We start from the raw sequence: 23,201 nt of genomic DNA on the forward strand, positions 1-23,201 counted from the left end.
TAATTATTTTTCCGCATTAATATGGTTATATGGGAGAATCATCTTCAACGAGTCGTATCAGAGTGATTGTTCGTGTCTGATACGCGCTTGATTCACCAACAGACGGACCCACCACAATAAACCATAATGTTTATTATGCTTAATCTCGTGGGTCCCGTCCATCCATCGGCCATGATAGTGCATCCGTACATCTGCCACTTGACCTTTTGTTCTTCGACATACGCTCGCATGTCTTGTACCTCTTCGTTGAGTATCCACTAGTGAATGTCTTTCGGGCTGGGCACCGGGACATTCGGTCCTACAGGTAAATAAGATCAATATATCAACATCAAATACAAAATATTGCAATTTATATTTGTAAAATCGATATAAAAAGTTTTTTGCTTACCGACTTCACCGGAAACATGAATCATGTTCAGGAAGGTGATGGTCAAGTGTCTTGTTTGCGGAAACTTGCGAGTGAATGAAAAATAGACCAATGGCTTTGGCCAATCTCTTCTTGATGTCGGGTTGCGCTTCATCAACCCTCCTTTGTCGCGCACTATCGCTCCGGTACGATGACGGTGCGGTCGTTGGAGGAATTCCTGAGGATCCACCGGGACCTTCACGTTCCTTGCGCCATTGTTCGGCAGCTTGTGCCTCTTGTGACCTCTTCATTACGCGACGAAGTTCCTGCTCTTCGTCTACGTCTTCGTCAGAGTCTCGACTCCCCCTAGACTTTTTCGGAGGTCTGCTCGTTATCGACTCACCCAGACTCTGACGTTGCTTTTTCTTTTGAAAGTTCCCGTGGAGTAAATTTTGCATTTCCAATTTTACTTCAGGAGGAACTTTGTCGCAAAACTTAATGCTTCTTGTCTTGTCCACGTTCGCCAAGTGGTTCTTCACACGTGTGATTCCACCACCTCCAATAATGTGCCCACAAAACTTGCATTTGTATGCACATGCTCGTCCTTCGATGGGGTCGCAATACTTGTATGTCGGGTCGGACGCCATACCTCGTAATAATAATCAATTCAATTCAACATTTTAATCTCGGAATTAATTAAAATTCTATAATAATCATCAATTCATATGACAACTAACAACAAACAACGTAACCACCATCAAATTAACTCTACACTAATCATCAATTCATAATCATATAACAAAAATCAACAAAATAACCACCACAATAATCATCCACATAAACCATAACAATAATCATCAAATTGATTGTAATCACCACTATTATTTCAACTTCATCATGACAATAATCACTAATTTCAACTTCATCATGACAATAATCAAAATAATCAACTCATAACTAAAAATTGAAAAAAAAATCCCAAAAATTGAAGAACTCGGCTGGTACCTCTCGGGTTCCCCGGGATCTGGACAAAATCGGCGTATCTAAGATGGGATCCGGCGGGACGAAGGACATACTCGAAGGGTTTCGCGGGATTTGGCCGAGATTTGAGCAAAACACGAAGAGAGTCGATGAGACCCGGTCGGGACAGGACGCGCAAATTCGTTCCTCGGGAGATAAGGGTTTCGCGAATTTAGGGACAAATTATTTATCGGGACCCGGTTTGGGGGGATCCGGCCCGGTTCGACCGGGATTCGACCGGGTTTGGTTCACGGGACCGGTTTATGTAAGTTCCGTCCCGGTCCCCTCCGGTTCAGGGGATCCCGACCGGAACCCGCGGATGTCGAACCTTGGTCGTAATAACTATTTTGAAGGTGAGATAGCATAATTTCGATAACCCAAATGTAAAAGCCGTTTTGGGCCCACATCGAATTCTTTTTGCACTTAGCCGAATGCATTCAATAAACAAAGAAAAGCATATTTCTTTTACAATTTAGGTCTGGTTAAAGGGATCATTATTTTAAGTAAAAGAGGACACTAGTGGAATTTAGAGTTGGAATATTTACTCAACAGGGAATGTTCCCTATAATACAATTATAATTATGTGAGAATTTAGAGTTGGAATTGAGAAATAGTATGTTTACATGCAGGTATATATATATATATATATATATATATATATATATATACGTGATAGCTTTAAATAAAGATCCTTACTTTACTATATAGACATGAATCATATGATTGATCTACCGACAAAATTTAATAAAATCACAAAAATCGTGAAACTAAAGCTGATAAATTTGGTGAGAAAATTACAAAGGATAAGACATGTTAAATAATATACATAATTTGATTAGTAAATAAGGAAAAGGTAAGGCGTCTAAATCACCCAACAGATCCTGGATTTCCATTGCCCACCAAATCCGCTCTAAGGATTATGCTGATGCAATTGTACCACACGAATATGATGTTTGATTTTGCAATTTAGGTCACAAATATGGGTTGGCTCTCATTAACAAGAAACAGTGTGAATTTGGACTTTTCTAGACCCACACGAACAAATTAGTCTTACCAAATTAAAATATAGTATAAACGAGAGGACTTTTCTGTTCGCCGTGCACTTCACTCTCTTTCACTCGCTTTCAGGAATCTTTTTGAATAAATCTCTCTCTCTCTCTATCAGCAAATTTGAACTTGAAATCTCTCTCCCTCTCAGCTTGCTTTCATTTTAAATAATTCTCCGTCTCTAATAAATAAAGAGGATTAAAAAACTATTAAAGCAAAAGAAGAATAGGTGAAAAGGTATATCTCGATTTCTCTAATGAAAAAATGGTAGCGGAGACGGAGTGATTTTTTTTGGCATCTCGGCTATTACGGTAATCTTTTCAATATTATTTTTTTTATCTGAGAATTCCTTCTCGGTGGTTTTTGTTTCATTTGGACTATAGCTTTACGACTTTCTAGTTTTGGTTTCATTCATCTCTGTTCGTTTTTTTTTATACATAAATTTATTGAGTACTTATGAAATCAACTTCTTTTCGTTGTTTGGAAGAAAATTCAGTAAGTTTAGGTCCTACAATAGAACACGGTGGGTTCATTTTCTCGAGGTTTGGTACGAACCAAATCAATTTGTATTGATTCTGACATTTAATGAACCGCTTTGGTGAATAGCCCTAGTGGACGTTGTGGGGTCAAGAAGAATCAAGAAAAAGAAAATGTCTTCTTGAGGCTAAAAAAAAAAAATTGTAGACGTGCGGAGTTAGAAATTGCGATTCTTCTCTTTGCCATATGTGGTTCTGATGCTTTGTTCAAAAGAAGCGTGAGTCTTTCGCTTTTAGCGGATTTGAAGTTTGAACTAAGACTCAAGGCATGTAGATTCGAATATTTATTTTTGAACATATTTTTTTAAATGATTGTGTTCAGTTTCTTAGTCCTAGATTTGTATCAAGCCCTGAAATAGTTTATAGCTTTCTCTTACTGGGAAAGAGTTGACAGTGTACTTGAAAATGCTCTTACTTCCATTTGCACTTTGTAACGTTTTTTTCTTCTTCTTCTAAAATATCTTTGCAGGTAAATACGATATAACAAGCAACGATACTGAGAGTTAAAGCGATGGAGCAGTATGAGATTTTGGAGCAGATTGGGAAAGGTTCATATGGTTCTGCTATGCTTGTGAGGCATAGGCATGAAAATAAGAAGTGAGTGAACTTTACTGAACAAGGAGATCATGCTTTGTGTTTAAATTCCACGTGTTTCAATAAATTGATCATCCCTTTATCTTGTGTAGGTATGTTCTGAAGAAGATTCGTCTGGCTCGACAAACTGACAGAACCCGTCGATCTGCTCACCAGGAGGTAATTCTATTTTATTTTGCTTTCTTGTATTCATATCTTGTTTTAAGACCTCACGAAAGACGAAAAAGAAAAGAGTATGTGGTACCTTAGTTTATGACAAGATGTGTATTATCATCTTGCTTGTTTGAAAAACCCTGGGTATTTTGCATGTTCATAATCATGCTGTAGTTATTTAGGTTTATTTAGCATATTTAAGAATTGGTCCTTTAAGTAGGTGTGTGCTATCAAATTTTTTTATTCAATAGCTGGTGAGCTTCTTAATATATATTTTTAATGGTTGGTAAAACTTGATGTTCGTCATTTATTAACCCCATTCTAAATTGATTTATTTCATGATGTGTTACAAACGTTCACCACAACTCAGTATCAAACCAGATACCTTAAATCACACGCAACCACACAATGCAAAACCAAAACCAGAAAAATTGAAAACGAAAAGAAAAGAACGAAGAACACCGGATTGTTATCGAGGTTCGGCGTTAACAAGCCTACATCCCCGCGAACTCCTTCAAATCAAGGACGTTCGATTTGCACTAAACTTCAAGCGAATACAACCAATCCAATTACAACTCTTCACCAAGAGCACTTCAGATGAAAACTCACAATCACTCAAGAATTTGGCTTTTCCAGAGATGGATGTAGTCAAGGGGCTTCTTTGACTGATGCTTGCCAATGCTGAACTTGACCCTGTGTTGCTTTCCCAGGATGCAGTACTCACAGAAATCCACTTTGCTGATCTTATCCTTGCCCAGCAGGTGTTGATCACACATGATTTGAAGACCTCTGGCACTGATATGTCCAAGTCTGTTATGCCACAACTTGGCATTCTGATCTTCAGGGCTTGTGGCCATAGCAGCTTGGCCAGTGAGAGTTTCACTTATCATGTGGTAGAGACAAGAGATTTTCTGGCCTTTGATAGCCACTAGAGAGCCTTTGCAGATCTTCATAGTACCATTCTTGATGCTGTTGGTGTAGCCTAAGTCATTAAGAACACCCAGAGAGATCAGGTTTCTTGACAGCTTAGGCACAAGCCTCACATCCCTAAGGATCCTTGTAGCTTCATCATGCATTTTGAAACTGATTGATCCCATGCCAGTCACTTGGCATGTTTCATTGTTTCCCATCACAACCTTACCACCTTCAAGTCTCTTGAACTCACTCAGCCAGGTCTGATTGTTGGTCATGTGGAAAGTGCACCCTGAGTCAAGAATCCACCCAGAATCCCTATCACCATTTGTGACAGAGAGAACTTCACCATCACTTCTGTAACCTTCTCCAAGATTGGCAGAATCAGTGGTCTCTTGAGTGGATGTGCTGGGCTTGGAGGAGTTCTGATTCTTCTTTATCCAGGAGTAACATTCCTTCTTTATATGACCAATCTTGTTGCAGTGATAGCACTTCTTGTCAGCATTGGGATTAGGGGCGTTGTTGGGGTTAGCTGACTTTGATCTGGACTTGTTCTTCCCCTTCTTCTTGGTAGATGACCAGGTTTGACTTCTTCCCTTGGCAAGGTGGTTCTCACCTTCACCTTGTTTTTCTGACTTTATCTCCAAGGCTCTTGACTTGAGTGCAGAGATGACTTCTTCTAGGGTAATTGCAGATCTCCCATATTTGATAGCAAGCTTGACTTCCCTGTAGGTGTCTGGGAGAGAGTTCAGGATGATGATGGCTTGATTCTCATCACTAAGCTCTTCTTTTTCCCCGGAGTTGGCCAGCTCAATGTTCATCTTCAAGAACTCATCAAGGTTCTGCTCAAGAGGCTTGGTGAAGTCCATCTTGAACCCAAAGAGCCTTTCTTTCAGGTAGATTTTGTTTGAGATTGACTTTGTCTGGAACAGCTCGTCCAGTTTCTTCCAAATCTTGAGAGGAGTGTCTTCTTTGTCTACCACTCTAATGACTGAGTCTGAGAGATGAAAGATGATGGTACCTGTTGCTGTCTCCAGCATCTCATTCTTCTGATCTTCAGGGAAATCAGAAGACCACGTCACCGGATCTGTAATCACTCGGAGCAATCTTTGTTGCGCGAGCAGCGCAGAGATCTTGCGCCTCCAGATGCGAAAATCACCAGTGCCGTCGAATTTGTCGATGTCAACCCTCATTGCTGCAAGTGGATTCCACTGCACATGGTTCTCAGAGGTTCTTGATGTGTGAGTTGACGCCAAGGGATTTGCGAGATCGATTATCGAATCTGATGGCGATAGATGTACGCCTTGTTCTGCCTGTTCTTGATTCGTGCCCTGCGTGTCTTCCAGCGTTGCGATTCAAGAGGATCTTCGAGTCCACGAAGATCACCAAGGGAGCGAGTTGTTGGAGAGGAACCAAGCTCTGATACCACTGTTACAAACGTTCACCACAACTCATGTAATGTATAAACTTTTGTAAACGCTCGACTTGTGAATTTGAATAAAATGGACGAGTTTTAATTCAAATTCTTGTTGCATATAAGACGTCCTTAAATTTTAAATATCTTGGAAAATGATACTATTTAAGGTCGATGAAATTTCGGAATGAGAATATTCGAGTGAACTCGATATTATTTCCGAATAAAATTATTCGGAACATACTCGGAGATTTAAAAATCTCAAGAATAGAAATAAATTCCGGAATCCCTTAAATATATTCAAGGTAACGGGAAATAATGAGAATTTTCTCGGTTATTTTTCAAGATTATTTTTAACTAATTAAGGACAAAGTTGTGAAGTTTTATTTTAAAAGGACTAATGTGCAACAAAATGAAGGACGAGATTGAAAGAAAAATTTACAGAGGGGTCGTTTGGTTTGAAACGTGGCATTAAAGACGTGGGCCACCTGTCCCACACGTGGCCGAAGGAATGGCTGCCATGTGGATATTTTTTTTTCTCTACTCCTCTAATATTCGGCCACCTCTCCATTTCTTTCTCTTTCCTTCTTTCTTCTTCTTCTTTTCTTTTCTTCTTCTCTTCTCCTTCTCTTCCCCGCGCGCGCATACCTGCAACAAACAATGGAAAAAAAAATCGTGAGCTTGGATTATCACCATCACCGAGACTCACCATCACCATAACCTCATTATCTCATCTCTTCTTCTCTCCTCTCCTTCGCGCGCCATCACCCTCGCCGAGCCTCCATCGCGCGTGCTCCGGGCTGAGGAAGAACAACGCCGCCGAGGACCGTCGTGACGCCGGCGCAAGGAAAAACACCGGGGAAGAAGAGAGGACCCTCCGAGAAAGCTAGAACCCGTGGGTTGAGGTGAGATTTCCTTTCCTTGGATTGGATTTGAAATCTAGGGTTCATAGCTTGTATTTTTGGGGCTTTATGGATTCCGGGTTGATTTTGGTGAAATTGATGGGTTTTGTGTGTTGTTTGAACTCGTTGATTGAGGTTTATAGCTTGGTTGTGTTCATTGATCTCGGATTTCTCATCTTGGATTGAGTTTCTTGGCCGAAAATCCCATGAACTAGGGTTTGTTTAGGGGTTTTTGATTTCTGCGTTTCATTTGAGGTCTTTGAGACGTTTATGAACCTGTTTAAAGCTTGGAAGTGGCTGTTTGAATTTTGGACGAATTTTCAGTGTTTTTTTTTGTCTTGGCCGTGTGATCCTTTGAGGCTTGTATAATTTCTGGTTGTTGTGGTTTAGTTGAGGCTGTGGTGAGTTGAAAATTCATGAGGATGTCTTGGAAAATGGTTTTGGCCGTGAGCTCTAGTTCTGGCTGATTTAATCTGGTTGTTTTGTGGTTTTGAAATTGTTTGGTTTGGTTGTGTGGTTTGGCCGTGAGCTATGTTGGGACGTGTGAGGTGTTGAGACTGTGTTGTTGTATGATATTTCCGAGCCTCGGGAGTTATATTGGTTATTTTTATGTTAGGACGTTTTTGGGTAGTTGGATTCGTGTTGAGTTCGCTTGAATTAGTTATGGGTTCGGGTTTTGAATTGTGATATCGGGATTTGGATTTTGAAACTGATAAGAGTTTGGAATTTAAGATGTTAACTCGTCGTTGGGTTCCAGGTTTGAATTACAGATCTTGACGGACGAACGGGAACCAGACGAGTCAAGAGCGACGACATCAGTTTCTGAAGATATCAAGTGAAAGAGTTATCGAAATAAAGCTCGATTAACTCGTGAGTTTTAAATCGCTTATAGCGTTTAAATACTCTTAGATTATTTTTATGATATGTATTTTCAAGGTTTAAATTAATAATTTATGAGTCCTTTGTGGCTGCGGTGGCGACTAGGTCAATGCGTTATTACTTCAAGAGAAGTTCCCGTCGAAGTTCAATATGAATCTTTGGGTACCTATCATGAGATTTATGGACACTTACTAATACTAAGAAGTATAAAAAAAGAATTTTTTTGTTTATATGTTCGAACAACTGTTGGTCATATTTCTCTTTATCGAGAAATTGAAGAAGCTATACAAGGGTTTTGTCGGGCCTCCTCAGTATCCAAGCTAAGAGGTTCCATTAAACCAGTGTGAATTCGAGTCCAGTTCCTCGGGTTACACTAGGACCCTATTTCCTGAATTTCTACACGAATGAAAATCGAGAAAAGGAAGTCATTGACTCAAACCTATTGTCAAACCCCACTCATCAGAATATGGAGGTACTTATGGCAGAACATGCCGATCTGGTCTTTCACAATAAAGCGTTAGATGGAACTGCCATTAAACGACTTATTAGTAGATTAATAGATCACTTCGGAATGGCATATACATCACATATCCTGGATCAAGTAAAGACTCTGGGGTTTCGGCAAGCCACTGAGACGTCCATTTCATTAACAATTGATGATCTCACTACTACAAAAACAGTTTTCCGGTGCGGATGACTTTTGGGTGCGACTATTCGCACCTAAAAGTCGCACCAATAAGACTTTCAGGTGCGAATAGTCGGACCCAAAAATCAATTAAGCGCTGGAAAATTTTCGCGAAATTTTTTGACTTTGGGTGCGACTAGTCGCACCCAAAAGTGTGGTACCACTATTGGGTGCGACTCAGTCGCACCTAAATGATCTAAAATTTTCGGCGGCCAAAACTTCCCCCTTTTCTTAGAAAATGTCAATGGGTGCGACAAAGTCGCACCCAAATTCAAAAGTCTGTATAAATTATACAACCGCTCGGGTTTTCATTTTATCCGAGCCAAACCTAAAAAAAACTCTCTCTCCCCGATTTCTCTTCTCTCCCACCCCTGTCGCCGCCACCGACCGCCTCCGATCGCCACCGCTCTCTCTCTCTCTCTCTTCCACTGCTCTCTCTCTCTCTCTTCGACCGCCACCGCTCTCTCTCTCTCTTCCCAGCCTCCGACCGCCACCGCTCTCTTTCTCTCAGCCTCCGACCGCCACCACTTCTCAGCCTCGGACCGCTCCTTCCTCGCGCCAGACTCGATCTGAACCGGCCGGCGTCGCTCTTCCACGCGCCAGACTCGATCTGAACCGGCGCGACCCGTCGAAGCCTCAGCCAAGAAGTCCGGCCGTGAGTCTCTCAGGTATGTGTGTGTGTGTTCGTTTATGTGTGTTCCCGGCTGTGTGGTGTGTGTTTATGTACCGGTGTGTGTTTATGTGTGTGGTGTTTGTTTTTTTTTTAGAGCCTACATAATTCTTGAATTTGACAACAATTCAGCAAATGATTCCAGTACTTGCTCTTGTGCTTCATTCATTAGAATTCAGTGATGAATCAGAGTACAATCGGACAGCTTGAGGACAAACAAATCATAGCTTCTTCTTTTTTTTTTCACAAAAAACAAATCATAGCTTCAGCTCAAAAATCAAATATCTTACTATATCTTTTTTTTTCTACTGCCATGGAATTAGAATGAAATATATGCGCGCAGGGACGAAACCAGATATTTGGGACTAAATATGGATCGTAACTATGTTCTGTTTATTTTAATCGACTTTTACAAAAAAAAATAGTTTAACAGCTTAATTGGTAAAAAAAAAATGCACTTTTTAACTAAAGTAGCATGGTTTTTACACAAAAATTAGTTTTTTTTTTTTTTTGAATAATCAGTGAAGTCATGTTTAGCTTTGAGATTATGAATAGATGTAATTTCAACCCTCAAGAAAATTGAACAAGAATTAAAAACTGTAAGATTAAGAAGAATACCACTTGAAGGATGATCTAATTTGAGCCCTATCTCCATTTGTCCAGGTTGAAGCCTCGCTCTTCCTCGCGCGACCCGTCGAAGTCCGGCCGTGCGTCTCTTAGCCAAGATCAAGTCTCTCAGCTCGGCGTGTTTAGGTATGTGTGTGTGTGTTTATGTGTGTGGTGTGTGTTTATGTATGTTGTGTATGTGTGTGGTGTGTGTTTATGTGTGTGGTGTGTTTATGTGTGTCCGGCCGTGAGTCTCTCAGCGAAGAAGTCTCAGTCCGGCCGTGAGTCTCTCGATCAGCCAAGAAGTCGCAGCATCGCCGCTGTCCCGCCAAGCTGTGCTCGAGACCCGCGCGCTTCAACTCCCCGTCGCAGCACCGTCGTGCCTCTCGCAGCCTCGTCGTACTCTATAGGTTAGCCTCTCGTAGTCCTTTTAATTGTGTTTTTAATTACTTTAGATTAATTGTAATTAGTATAATTAGTCTAATTGTTAATTAATTAGGTAATTAAATAGTTTTTTATACGTATATATGTATTAATAATGTAGTTAGTATGATAAAATTGTTAATTTTGAAATCGAAATTAATTTGATATAATTATAAAAATTGTTAATTATGTAATTGAAATTAATTTGATATAATTGGTAAAATTGTTAATTATGTAATTGAAATTAATTTGATACAATTATAAAAATTGTTAATTATGTAATTGAAATTAATTATTTGATATAATTAGTAAAATTGGTAAAATGTTTTATGTAATTCGACTTCAAATAAAATAAAATTCATAATTTCACCTTTATAGTTCTTCGTCCCTTAATTAGTAATAACCCTTAAGCCGCACTATTCGGCATCAGCGCCAACATAAGTAATCGATTTCAGTCGTCTTCGTCCCTTAGCAACAACTATTAATAATTGTTAATTTTCTCTTTCGTTTAGCGAAATCAATGTCCAATCCAAGTAGAGATTGGATCACCGAGAACAATCGGTTTTCCTTGCAGTATAAACTCGGAGTTAATGAATATATCTACGCTGCAAGAAGATTTCCGAACGATAATTACGAATATCGATGTCCATGCAAGCCTTGCAACAACGTAAGATGGCACGACATTGGGGTTGTAAGGCATCATCTGCTAAACAAAGGGTTTACCCCGGGCTACACAGAATGGTATCATGATGGCGAGTTCGTGCGTTCCGTCGGTCATCTTGAAGAAGTCCCCATCGGAGAAACAGCGACTTCTAATAGGTATTTTGTAGCGACGCAAATGTACCCGACGCAAATATAGCGACTTCTAATAGGTATTTTGTAGTAGTGAGCCCAGAGAGGAGTAGGAGGAATACATGCTGCTGTGGAGGATATAAGAGATCACGAGGATTTCGATGGTGTTACGGAGCCGGCTCCGAGCGATGTGCGTGCGGAGGAGCAAGTGGAAGACTTGATGCACCTTAAAGTCACGAACCATTGGACGAACAAGTCGTTCACAGAACTGCTGCAGCTTTTGAGGAAGTCTCATCCAGCCGGTAATCGAATACCGCAGAAGCACTACGAGGCAAAAGCGAAGCTGAAGCGTTTTGGCATGGGATACGAGATGATCGACGCGTGCATTAATGACTGTGTCCTATTCCGAAAACATCTCGCGAACGTCGACGTGTGTCCGATATGTAACGAGAGTAGATGGAAGCCAACTAGTAAGAAGATACCGCAGAAGATATTGCGATATTTTCCCTTGAAAGATCGATTGAAGCGACTGTACGCATCTCGACACACGGCGCTTCATATGGAGTGGCACGAAAGAGATCGCGTCAGGGAAGCTGGCGTTCTACGACATCCTGCTGATGGTACCGCGTGGAAGAATTTGGACGAGAGATACCCAGGTTTTGCATCGTTTTTGAGGAATGCATCGTTTTTGAGGGAGAAGATGTTGATCATGAGGAATGCATCGTTTTTTAGGGAGAAGATGTTGATGTTGATGTTGATGTTGATATAGGTAGTGATGACGATGAATGAGAACTATCTATGTAACCATGGTTTTCCTCCGTCATATGTGAGGTTTTATAATAAAATATATTCGTGGTGTCACCCACGTTTTTGTATGATGTTGTTTCCTTTTGTTTTGTGATGTATGTTCACAAATGTTGTTTTATTTTATACGATGTCAATTTACAAATGTTGTTTTCATTTTATAGGATGTCGACCGCTTCAGGTTCTGGTGGAGATTCGCCACAGAGACCGGATTCTCAAGGTCCGCCACAGGAACCTGATTCCCAAGGTCCTAAGAAATCAAGGGGACCAACAACCGGCTCGACGTCGGCGCGAGCAACACAGGGTGTACCGGGTGCGAAAGTGGTCAAGTGGGACCCAACAAACCAAACATTCTATCAAGAGATAAGGAAAGAAAATAAAAAGATTGGACTATTTAACAACCGCCTTGGTGCTTTGGTGAAAGCACATATCCCGCCTACGACTCGTGATTGGAGTGAAGTGACGCCCCAGATGTTGGCTGCTATTTTGAGCGCACTTCATTCCGAGTTCAGATTTGTGTACACGGATCTTAACACCGGCGAGGATCTGCCTGCGGATTGCTATCAGAATACGATTGATCAGGCTATCATTCGGAATGCCAAGATCAGGCGACGCAACCAGAAGTCCAAGCTATCAGAGAAGTTCAGGTTGGAGTTTTGTGGGAGCCAGGAAAACGCTAAGGCGGAAACACCACCGGGATATAAGAAAGAGGATTGGGAGGCGGTGGTAGACGAGTTCGCGACTGACGATTGGAAGGTACGTAATGTATGATTGTAATAAATTATAATATCTTTATTAGATTGAATAATGACAAAATTAATTATTTGCAGAAAAAGTCTAATCGCAACAAGGAGAATTCGAAGAAGAAGAAGACGAGGTCGACTCAGGGATCTCTTTCTTTCTTGGCTCATCGTCATTTAAACGTAAGTTATTCTAATTTTGAAATACTTAATTTGAAATAAATTCAGTACTTATATTTTCATAACAATTGCAGAGTAAGGATGATGGGACTTTGGGCTCCGCGTTAACGACGTGGGAGCAAAAACACCATAATAGAAAATGTGAATGGACGACAGATTGGGCGAGACGAGCACATGTAAGTCATATGTGATAATTAAGAGTACGTTGCTTACATAATAATTAATTTTTAATAATTTTTTTTATGTGTAAAGGCGCGGATAGTTACTCTACTGGCGGATCTTCAGCGACAAGCAGAAGAGCAAGGCGTAGTCTTTGACCAGGACGCCGCAGAGGAGCATGCGATGCTAGAAATTCTCGGGAACCGTCAAGATTGGTACGTTGGAATAGGTCCAACGGTCCCGAGAACATCTTGGGCTATTGCTCAGGCTCAGGACGAAAGCTCGTCGTCAGGCTCAAGCTCGTCGCGGCGCCGCGTTCCAGATCCAGTGGTTGGCGAGCTCCAAGCTCAGGTGGCGGCACAACAACTCGCTATGGCGGCCCAACAACATCAGATGGAGGAGATGCAGCGACAAATGTTCGCGTTCACGCAGCAGTTTTCGCCCTTGCCTCAGATGTCATCCGGCACGATGCCACAGATGCCTCAGATGTCATCCGGCACGATGCCACAGATGCCTCAGATGTCGCCTGGCATGATGCCACAGATGCCTCAGACGACGCCGTCGCCTCAGATGCACCCTATGCATCAGACAACGCCGCCATCAGTTTCAATGGCAGATGCTCAGACGACGCCGCCATGTTCAGCAAATTACCAGCACGAGCGTATGAGCGGCAGTGAGCGTACGAGCGGAAGTGGACGAGGAGGTAGCAGCAGTTCTGGAGGAAGATTTGGCGGAAGAGGGAGTAAAATGTTCAAGGATTGGTTTACAAACCGAGGAAAAGGAAAGGGAAAAGAATGAACATTTATTTTAATTATTTGTCGTACATTATAATAATTATTGTAATCGAACAACAAATGGTTAGTTTTTATTATGATTATAAATATTAATTAATGAATTTTCTAATTAATAAACTATTTAGTTATTTGATTACAATTATAGAATTCATAAAAATAATAAATAAAAAAAATCTTAAAAACAACTATCGGGTGCGATTAGTCGCACCCAAAAACTTGGCGCGAGGGCCATTAGGTGCGACCAGTCGCACCCAATGACTTGGCGCGAAGACCATTGGGTGCGACAAGTCGCACCTAATGGTCTTCGCGCGGACTTTTTTGAACATCTTTTCTGACTTATGGGTGCGAATATAGGTGCGAATATCTGCACCTAAAAGTCGCACCTAAAAGTCATGACCATCGGGTGCGATTAGTCGCACCCATGACCTTTAGGTGCGAACTTTCGGGTGCGACTTTGTCGCACCTAAAGTCGCACCTAAAGGTATCAATGGGTGCGACTTTAGACCTTTAGGTGCGAAAAAAGTCGCACCCAATGCTATTGAGATATGGTATGCTACAAGTGAATATTTGCGACAAGAAATGAATCCTAATTTTCGGATGACAGATCCTTTTAATCCAGTCCATATGATGTCCTTTTCGGGAGCGAGGGGAAATGCATCTCAAGTGCACCAATTAGTAGGTATGAGAGGATTAATGTCGGATCCACAAGGACAAATGATTGATTTACCTATTCAAAGCAATTTACGCGAAGGTCTGTCTTTAACAAAATATATCATTTCTTGTTACGGAGCCCGCAAAGGAGTTGTAGATACAGCTGTCCGAACATCAGACAGCTGTCCGAATTTAATTTAATTATTCGTTTGGAATTCTCGGTTATTTTAATTTTGGATTATTTAATTTATTTAAGACTCGTGATTACTCGTTGAACGTTATTTCGTGTCACTCTCGATACGAGAATACGTGAGTCTTGAATAGACTTCCGAAAAACCGGGGAATAATAAATTAAATTCCCGAATTCCGAACCAACTCTAATCCCGACAACGAAGCCTATCCTCTTTAAGAAAACTCGAATCCAATAACTAACGGATGTTCAACTTCGGATGCTAGTTCTTTCGACGTTTCGACAAGTGCCAAGTGTCTCGAAGAACGTGTGAAGCAGGACATCTTCGGGAATCGTCGAGCTTTCCGTCGAACAATTCTAGATAAGTGAGGAGACCTAAGTCAACTACTTACCAATGGAATAACCCTGTTTGTTTGTGCATTTGTTTGCTAGTAAACAAGAGTAGGTGAAAGCCCTAAAATGAATAAACTTAAAAATTAAGGCTTCGACCACTCTTGCTTGAAAACTTAGTTTGGGTACGCCCGTTAGGTTCAAACGCTAACTTGAACCAGCCATGTTGTTGCTTTGTTGTAGTTAGATCCCTCTGCTAACCATAGAGTTTGGCTAGATCGGAGGTGACAAGAGAGCGTGTTAGATTCTCGGATTCGAGCCGAGGGTAGAAGTACCGGGAGTCACGTCCTGAGTCTTCAATCTAAAACACTTAACGAGCATGAAAGGGAAACCATAATTCTTTCGGGATTTATCCCGAGACGCTCTCTTGTTTGTAATTAGTTGTATACTCTATAAGCTAGAGTATCCAAATAATAAATAATGTTGTCGGTGGTACCCACGAGTTCCGACTCGTGTTGAGGACTAAGACGGTCCTGATGGCGCTGAGTACTCCACGGGAGCTGCTGAGAGCACCCCGTTCTGGCAATGGGAAAGGTCGCCACGGCGAGCCCATTTTCTGTGTCATGACGGCACGTAGCGTCGGCGCCCAAACGAAGATGGTACCACTAGTGGATCCCAGACAGTTTTAAAACACTAAAGCCACTGATGACTACTGCTCGAAGTCTGAGGTTGGCTTCTTGTCATTCCAAGGGTTGTAGCAGGGGATGCTGTATAACTTTGTGGAATGGCAAGTGATAGCGTAGAGCGAGGCCCCGCACTAGGCATGCTCTTGAATCATATGTATCTGCATTCTACATTCTTATGTGTTTGTTTGCACGTCACATGGCATTAGCCGTTTTACTTTATAGATAGACTCCTACTTACTGAGTCAATCGACTCATAGTTTTATGACCCTTGGTAATGTAGATAAGGGAAAAGCTTGTAAGCGGGAAACGAGATTGAAGACCGAGACCGAGCGCGTATTGCCTTGACCTATGGGCTATGGGGTTTCTTAATCGGGGGTTAGTATCTTCTGATAAAACGTTCCGGAACATATTTGTATAGGAGTCGCTATAAGACTCTAAGTTATAAAAGCGAAAAATTTCCCCGAATTTTCGCAAACTATTTTATTATATAATCTTATGAGATATTATGTTTAATTTATGTGTTTATATTATGAGTTATGTATAGATTTGAGCTGATCGGTCGCGGCCCGTGGGCGAGCCGTCGCTCGCGGGTCGTGACAACTCAGTATCAAACCAGATACCTTAAATCGCACGCAACCACACAACGCAAAACCAAAACCAGAAAAATTAAAAACGAAAAGAAAAGAACGAAGAACACCGGATTGTTATCGAGGTTCGGCGTTAACAAGCCTACATCCCCGCGAACTCCTTCAGATCAAGGACGTTCGATTTGCACTAAACTTCAAGCGAATACAACCAATCCAATTACAACTCTTCACCAAGAGCACTTCAGATGAAAACTCACAATCACTCAAGAATTTGGCTTTTCCAGAGAATCTCACTCAATGCCTTTTTTTACAATGAATTTTTGATCGATGTGATCACACTCTAGCTATCTCTACTTATAACAAACCACGAGTACACAAACCCGGGTAGATACATTAAAAACAGAAATAACCGCCTAGATCTACTAGCGTGAATCTCAGCCGTTGACGATCTCTTAATCCTGTTCACTCGTAGGACCACATCAGCACGCCACTTTAAACCAGCTCGCTACCAAATCGCTACCAGCTCGCTTAACTCCTTAGCTCGTGTTGAACCGATTTCTCGTCCCAACAATCTACACTGGATTATTTCGAGTTATCTAGTATATTTATTTATATAAATAGAGGGTCTCAGAATCCGTTTATGAAGATTGAACTAGAATCCGAAAGAAATTAATAAACGATATGAATAAAAATATAAATAGGGCGAAAGGAAGTTCCTTTTTTTATTGATAATCGAATAAAGATTTATCAGAATAAGAAAAATTCGAATGGAAATGAACAGAAAATAAGCTTCAGAAGACAATATCGCAATCTCTCTCCAAAAATCCGTCCTTCTGAACGAGGATGGAATGAGCTTTTATAGCCACTTTGCTGACCTTCCTTCGTCTTCAGATCGATGCACGTGTATGTGCAGAACTGGTCTTCGATCCTTTATTCTTGCGCACATCTCCACTCTTCTAGGCGATTTGACCGTTTCTTTGATGACTTCGAACTTCAAATTCCTTGGAGGGACCGTCTAGGAACGTCTATGGGCCCGGGTCGAGTCTGATTTCCATTCGAAATAATGTCTTGGACCATTATGGGTTTATTAGGCCGAACTGGGCTTTGGGCCGATCTGAAGATTATCTTTCCTTTTGGGCCGAACTCGCTGTGGGCCTGGTCGATCTAGTTCGCTAGATAGAGGGGAGAGATATTTACTCCCACAGCTCGCTCAATAAACCAGCCCGCTACCAGCTTAGCTCGCAGCTCGCTCAACTTAGCTCGCAGCTCTTGATGACGTGTCGCGCAAGGTAACTCTGGAGCTGAACTTTCAACATTATGGTTGCAGATGGAGCTGATTTCCAAAGTGCGAAATCCATTCATTGTTGAATACAAAGATTCCTGGGTAGAAAGGGTAATAATCATGGTCTATTTTCTCTTGTTTGTAATACTCACCCTAGCCACTAGCACAAACACTTGCAATAAATATAATAAAAGAAAATAGTTAAAAATTTTGTATATTCTTTTTCTTTTCAAAATTTTATGTTTATCTGTTAATTCGCTTTTTTGCTGAATAAAATTAGTTGCGACAATGGCGTATTGCACCTTCATTTTGCAGAATTGCTTTGTATGCATTATTATAGGATATTGTGAAGGGGGAGATATGTAAGTAATTTTCCTTTTTAAATCAGTTGTACTTTACTTCTCGTATAAATAAATTGAAGTTATGCTTCCTGTAATTTGTTCTTGTTCAGGGCTGAGACAATAAAAAGAGCCAATGGTGTCCAATTTCCCGAAGAGGTAGTCATTTTGTTTCCATTTTGAGCTTTACATATAAATATCTTTCCACTGTGTAACTCTAACCGTGTTCCACATGGATTTCAATTCGTGCAGAAACTTTGTATGTGGCTTGTTCAGCTCCCGATCGCTCTGGATTATTTGCATGCAAACCACATCCTTCACCGTGATGTCAAGGTCAGTGAGTAAATCATCAGATAGATTTTAGTTTGACTGTATTTGTCAAATTTCATTTTTTAAAAATTTGTTTCTTTTTTTGCTTGTTTGTTTGTTTTTTTTTTTAATTATTATTTATAATTATTTTAATTCTTTTCTTCTTTGTGTTTCAGTGTTCAAATATATTTTTGACCAAAGATCGAGATATACGCTTGGGTAAGTATTTATTCGGTTGCCTTTCCAGTCAAGTTCCAGTTACACCCAAGTAATTCTAGGCATCGTTAACACGTGCCTAAATCTAATTATATACGCTCAATTCAGGCGATTTTGGTCTTGCCAAAAAGTTGATTTCTGATGATCTCGCATCCTCTGTGAGTATTCATGCTCTCCTAAGTGTAACTTTATGTTTTTTTTTTCCTTCCCATATGGTTTGTCATTCTCATATTGCTTCAAATATAGGTTGTGGGGACTCCAAGTTACATGTGCCCTGAACTTCTTGCAGACATACCTTATGGTTCTAAATCAGATATTTGGTCCTTAGGTGAGTTATTTTCCTTTATTCTTTACCTGTTTCTTATAACATTATTATAGGTGTATTATCACAGCGTTTATTCAATTTTTAAATACATTTTTTCTTTTAGCTTACAGTATCGTCAATCTAACTTGCTCATTAGGGTGTTGTATATATGAAATGGCGGCTCACAAGTCTGCTTTTAAAGCATTTGTAAGTTGTTGATTTTCTTTACTGTATTTCCTAAATCAAATCAGTCTCTCATTTGTTTCACTAATTTAATTCAATTATATGCAGTAAATTCAAATGTGACTTTAAATTGAAATTTTCTTTAAACTTGAATTGAGAATTCAGATATAATACCGAGTTCATCTCAATTTAATTCTGTCTATATGTGAAAAAAGATCAGTTTTTTCCAAACACTTATTCAATTCAAATTTTCAAACCTAAAATATGATTATGTAAATAATACTATTAGATCAATAAAACAATTTAAACCCCATATTGAAGTTTATAATTTGAATTCCCAGCTCGAAAACCAAATAGGGTGTTTCTTTACTTTACATTCGAAGTAATGATAATTTTTCAAGGAAGAAGGCTAATCCATGTCGAGCTTTTACCATGAAGTGCGTACATTTAATTTTACAGTGGTCACGTGAATATATATGATCGAATTCAATGAAATCAAACATTAAACGTATTCTTTCATCTAACCTTATGTACGTTATACAGCAGTTACTCTAATTCCGGGAGATGCTTCCATTTGCAGGCGATAGTGTTGTCCATGATTCATGCTGCTGTTTATAATTTTGGCTTCACTTCTGTCTTGTTTGTAATTTTGACTGACATCTCTCTATATCGTTCTTGCAGGATATGCAGTCTCTGATTAACAAAATAAATAAATCCATAGTGGCTCCACTACCAACTATGTACTCTGTTGCATTGTGAGTAAAATACTTCATACAATCTTTCAACCTCTTTAACTTTTAGATAAACCAGTGGGAAAAAATGACGATCAAAATAACTGCGTTTGACATGTAATTCATTATGCCTGATTATTGACCCTCTTGGGATATTTTATGGTTATTGTTTACAGTCGAAGTCTAGTCAAAAGCATGCTGCGGAAGAATCCAGAAGTACGACCAAGTGTAAGCCCTTTTTTCGCTCACTGCCTCTATTTACCTGTTCTTCATTTCCCGAAGTAAATGAAGTCAGGAAAAGTGATGCTTCTCAAATCTAAATCGGAAGTTAATGTAAATGGTTGGTCTAAATGAAAAAAACTTATCCCGATTTTCAGGCGGCCGAGTTGCTTGGTCATCAACATCTTCAACCCTACATCCTAAAGATTCACACGAAGTTAAATTCCCCTAGAAGAAATACATATCCTGTTGCATGGTCGGAATCGGATTATATTAAGAAGACAAGATTTATGGAGCCAGAAGTTTTTTCGGTACACAACTTTAAGGAGAAACGGCGATCTCTTTGCAACGACAGGACCTTGAATCCCAGTATATCAGAAACTGAACAGGATTCCCCGTGTTCGTCGACCAAAGCAGCGCAGAGATTCCAAAGTGATTTTGATCATGATTTTGCCGAATTATCCGTCGGGAGTGGTCATGATAAATATGATGTCAAGAAGTCGGTGACAACAATTCTCCCAAACTTAACCAAGACTCTAAGATTGACGACCACAAAAAACTCGAATACGCCTAGGAGGCAGATAACAACGACTAAGATTCCTCACGATTGCTCAAAAACGTGATTCGGTACGTTCATACGTTACAAGTAAAGAATAAATTGTCTATCTACCTCTTGATTTGTGGTTGTGGTCACTTTGCCCCTATACTAAAAAATCGTCCAAAATGGCCACTAATATATGAAGTGTACAAAGTTAGTCCTTTTGTTATCTTTAACTTAAAAAAAATGACCAGACTTATTTCACAATTCAATGAATTTAAGACATTTTACTCTACAGCATTTCAAACCCAATTCCTAAATTCAAAACCCGGCTATTAAATTTTTTAGCCTTGGCTAAAGTTATATGATGCTTAGCGAAAATCTTAACAAAAAGACTAAACTGGTACGATTTACACCTTACAGGAACCATTTTGTATGGATTTTATAAAATCAAACAAATTCAAGATTTACTAACATAATATCTATGCATTCAAGAATAATTGTCTTTTTTTGGCAGCTTCCAATGTGTCACGCCCCAGCGAGAAACTGTGCCCTGCAAAGTCGGAGAACATCCCTTCCATTATACAGTGGTGTCCTTCGAACTGACGGGTCTCCAGACGTGTCTGTGAATGCCCCGAGAATGGACAAGATCGCCGAATTCCCTCTGACCTCGTCTGAGGACCCTCTTTACTCCATCCGCAAGCCTTTGGACATCACCGATCGCTCCATCACCAAGGACCGCTGCACTGTTCAGGTCGTCGAGAGGGTGTTTTCGAGTCGGAGCGTCTCTGACCGAAGCCTGGGAAGCGAGTCCTCCGACCACAACAACAACAAAGCCAAATCTGTCATCTTCGGAGTTGCAGCACCGGCGGTTCGACACGTCGTCGTACCAGCAGAGAGCGGAGGCTCTGGAAGGGCTGTTGGAGTTCAGTGCTCGGCTGTTGCAGCAACAACGGTTCGACGAGCTCGGAGTTCTTTTGAAGCCCTTTGGGCCCGAGAAGGTCTCTCCCAGGGAAACTGCAATTTGGTTGGCCAAGAGTTTTAAGGAGACCACCACTTGAAAATACGGGACGAGTTCGAACTGAGTTGTCTTGTGGTTCAGCCCTGTTGTACATTTGTGTTAGTTACCATTCTGCCCAATGGGTAGTGCGAGTCTTCAACCTCTGAAGCCTCCATTTAGGATTTTAGCTGAGACAGTCTGTTGTACTGATCCTAGATTTTTCTCAAGCTTTGCGGTTTAGTGTTTTCAGATCCGAGATTTTCATTGATATAGTTTATGGTGGAAGAGAGTGTTTGTTAGAAACAGTGCCCACTTCTGAGTACTTGACCAGTTACAAGTACATTTCTATCTAATTCATGTCTTTTCACCTCTGTCCTCTATCTAATTCGCGTTTGTTAAAACAAAGAGAGGACGATCTTTGTTTTAATATCTGAATGAACAGATCATTGTAAACTGTGACAGTCAAAGTTCTATTCACTTGGCTAAACATCGTGTTTTATGAATGATATACTCAACATAGGTGACATGAAGATTCAAGAGGTGTCTACAGAAGACAATCCTGCAGACATGATGACTAAAATGTTCCAACTGTTAAGTTTAACCACTGCTTGGAATTAGTCCAGATTTCAAAGGTGTGAGGCCTTTTTGAGTCTAAAGACACAGTTAAAAACACTGTTGTTGAGGTTGATCTCATTTAAGAAGACTTTGTGAGGCATAGACAACGCAGCAAAACAAAGCAATCCAGCGATTCTGGAAATTATTGTTTTCGACCTGTGGATTGTATCCAATGGTTGCTTGTGAACGAAGCAATTTGCTAACAGTGTGCTTTGAGTTATAAATATCCGTTGTTGGGAGGTTTAAATGAGTGACACAACACTCAAAGAGAAAAACAAACAAAAGAACAAGGGAAATACTTGAGCGAATCGTAATTTGATAATTCGGGAAGTGAGGCTTTGTGAGCGTCTGTACTCGAAGATCTACTCTATTGTTAGAGGAAACGACCAGAACTCGGTGAGATAAGACTTGACATAGGCCTTGATTTGCTGAACCAGGATTAAAACTTCCTGTTCTTTTCTTTTCTTCCTATCTTACTCTTTTGTTTGTCTGTTACTTGCAACTCAAGAAACTAAGTTCTTGATTGCGGATCTGCTGATATGGTTCAACACCACTAATAAACATTTGATCCATAAAAAAATTGCCTCCCATTGCAAACACGAACAGAGTCAAGAACACATATCAACAATAGACATTCTGTTCTCTCCATTCAGTATTTAGCTGGGACATTCTGTTCTGATCTTAGATTTTTTTTCAAAACTTGCGGTTTAGTGTTTTCGGATCCTAGAGTTTTCGTTGATAAAGTTTATGGTGGACGAGTGTGTTCGTTAGAAACATTGGTCGAATGCTCACTTGTGAGTACTTGACCAGTTCCAAGTACATTTTCCATCTAACTGATTTCGTTTCACTTCTGTCCGGTGATAATTCTGAAATGTGAGGAAAAAAGAGAATCATCTTTGTTTTCAATTTCTGAATGGACAAGATGCAACTTACATGATTGGGAATGTATACACCTACATGGCGGAATTGAGATAAATAAAATCTTAGAATAAATGTTGAAGAGGTAAATGAAAATTAGAAAATCTAAAAGATAACTTTTGAGAAACCTTGAAAAATAGTTGAAAATCCAAAGAGGGAAAATGCAAGGTTATAGGTCACTCAATTTCTTCGTTTCATAATTATTGGTACGATTTCAAAACTGTAACAAAATTACAAGTTTCATGCCCAAAACAAATAATCGAAAAATAAACATTAAGGACAGAAATAGGATGAATTGAGACATTAATTATTTTGTAAATATGTAATTATCTTGAATATTATGAACTATTTCTTTATTTTCCGATCACCTGGAAAGTACAAAAGAAACATCTTGTTCTTCGGGAGGCTCATGTAGTTTGTTACGTCAACTCCAAAAGGAAAAGTTGTA

At 40.1% G+C, this 23,201-nt stretch overlaps 1 pseudogene across 1 annotated transcript; it reads left to right on the top strand.

The window, feature by feature from the left end:
• The first annotated feature begins 2,561 nt into the window (after positions 1–2,561).
• LOC149388672 (serine/threonine-protein kinase Nek2-like) lies at positions 2,562–21,600 on the top strand (annotated as a pseudogene). Its single transcript, XR_016300665.1, has 15 exons — positions 2,562–2,724; positions 3,419–3,546; positions 3,636–3,702; positions 17,428–17,493; positions 17,698–17,744; positions 17,834–17,879; positions 17,973–18,053; positions 18,206–18,248; positions 18,354–18,403; positions 18,492–18,573; positions 18,707–18,756; positions 19,414–19,487; positions 19,640–19,691; positions 19,841–20,309; positions 20,738–21,600. The product of XR_016300665.1 is annotated as a serine/threonine-protein kinase Nek2-like (transcript).
• The last annotated feature ends 1,601 nt before the right edge of the window (positions 21,601–23,201 follow it).

The sequence above is a fragment of the Urtica dioica genome, chromosome 8 (genome assembly GCF_054948205.1).
Source record: "Urtica dioica subsp. dioica isolate 48M chromosome 8, U.dioica_male_clone48M_v1_H2, whole genome shotgun sequence".
Classification (NCBI taxonomy): domain Eukaryota; kingdom Viridiplantae; phylum Streptophyta; class Magnoliopsida; order Rosales; family Urticaceae; genus Urtica; species Urtica dioica.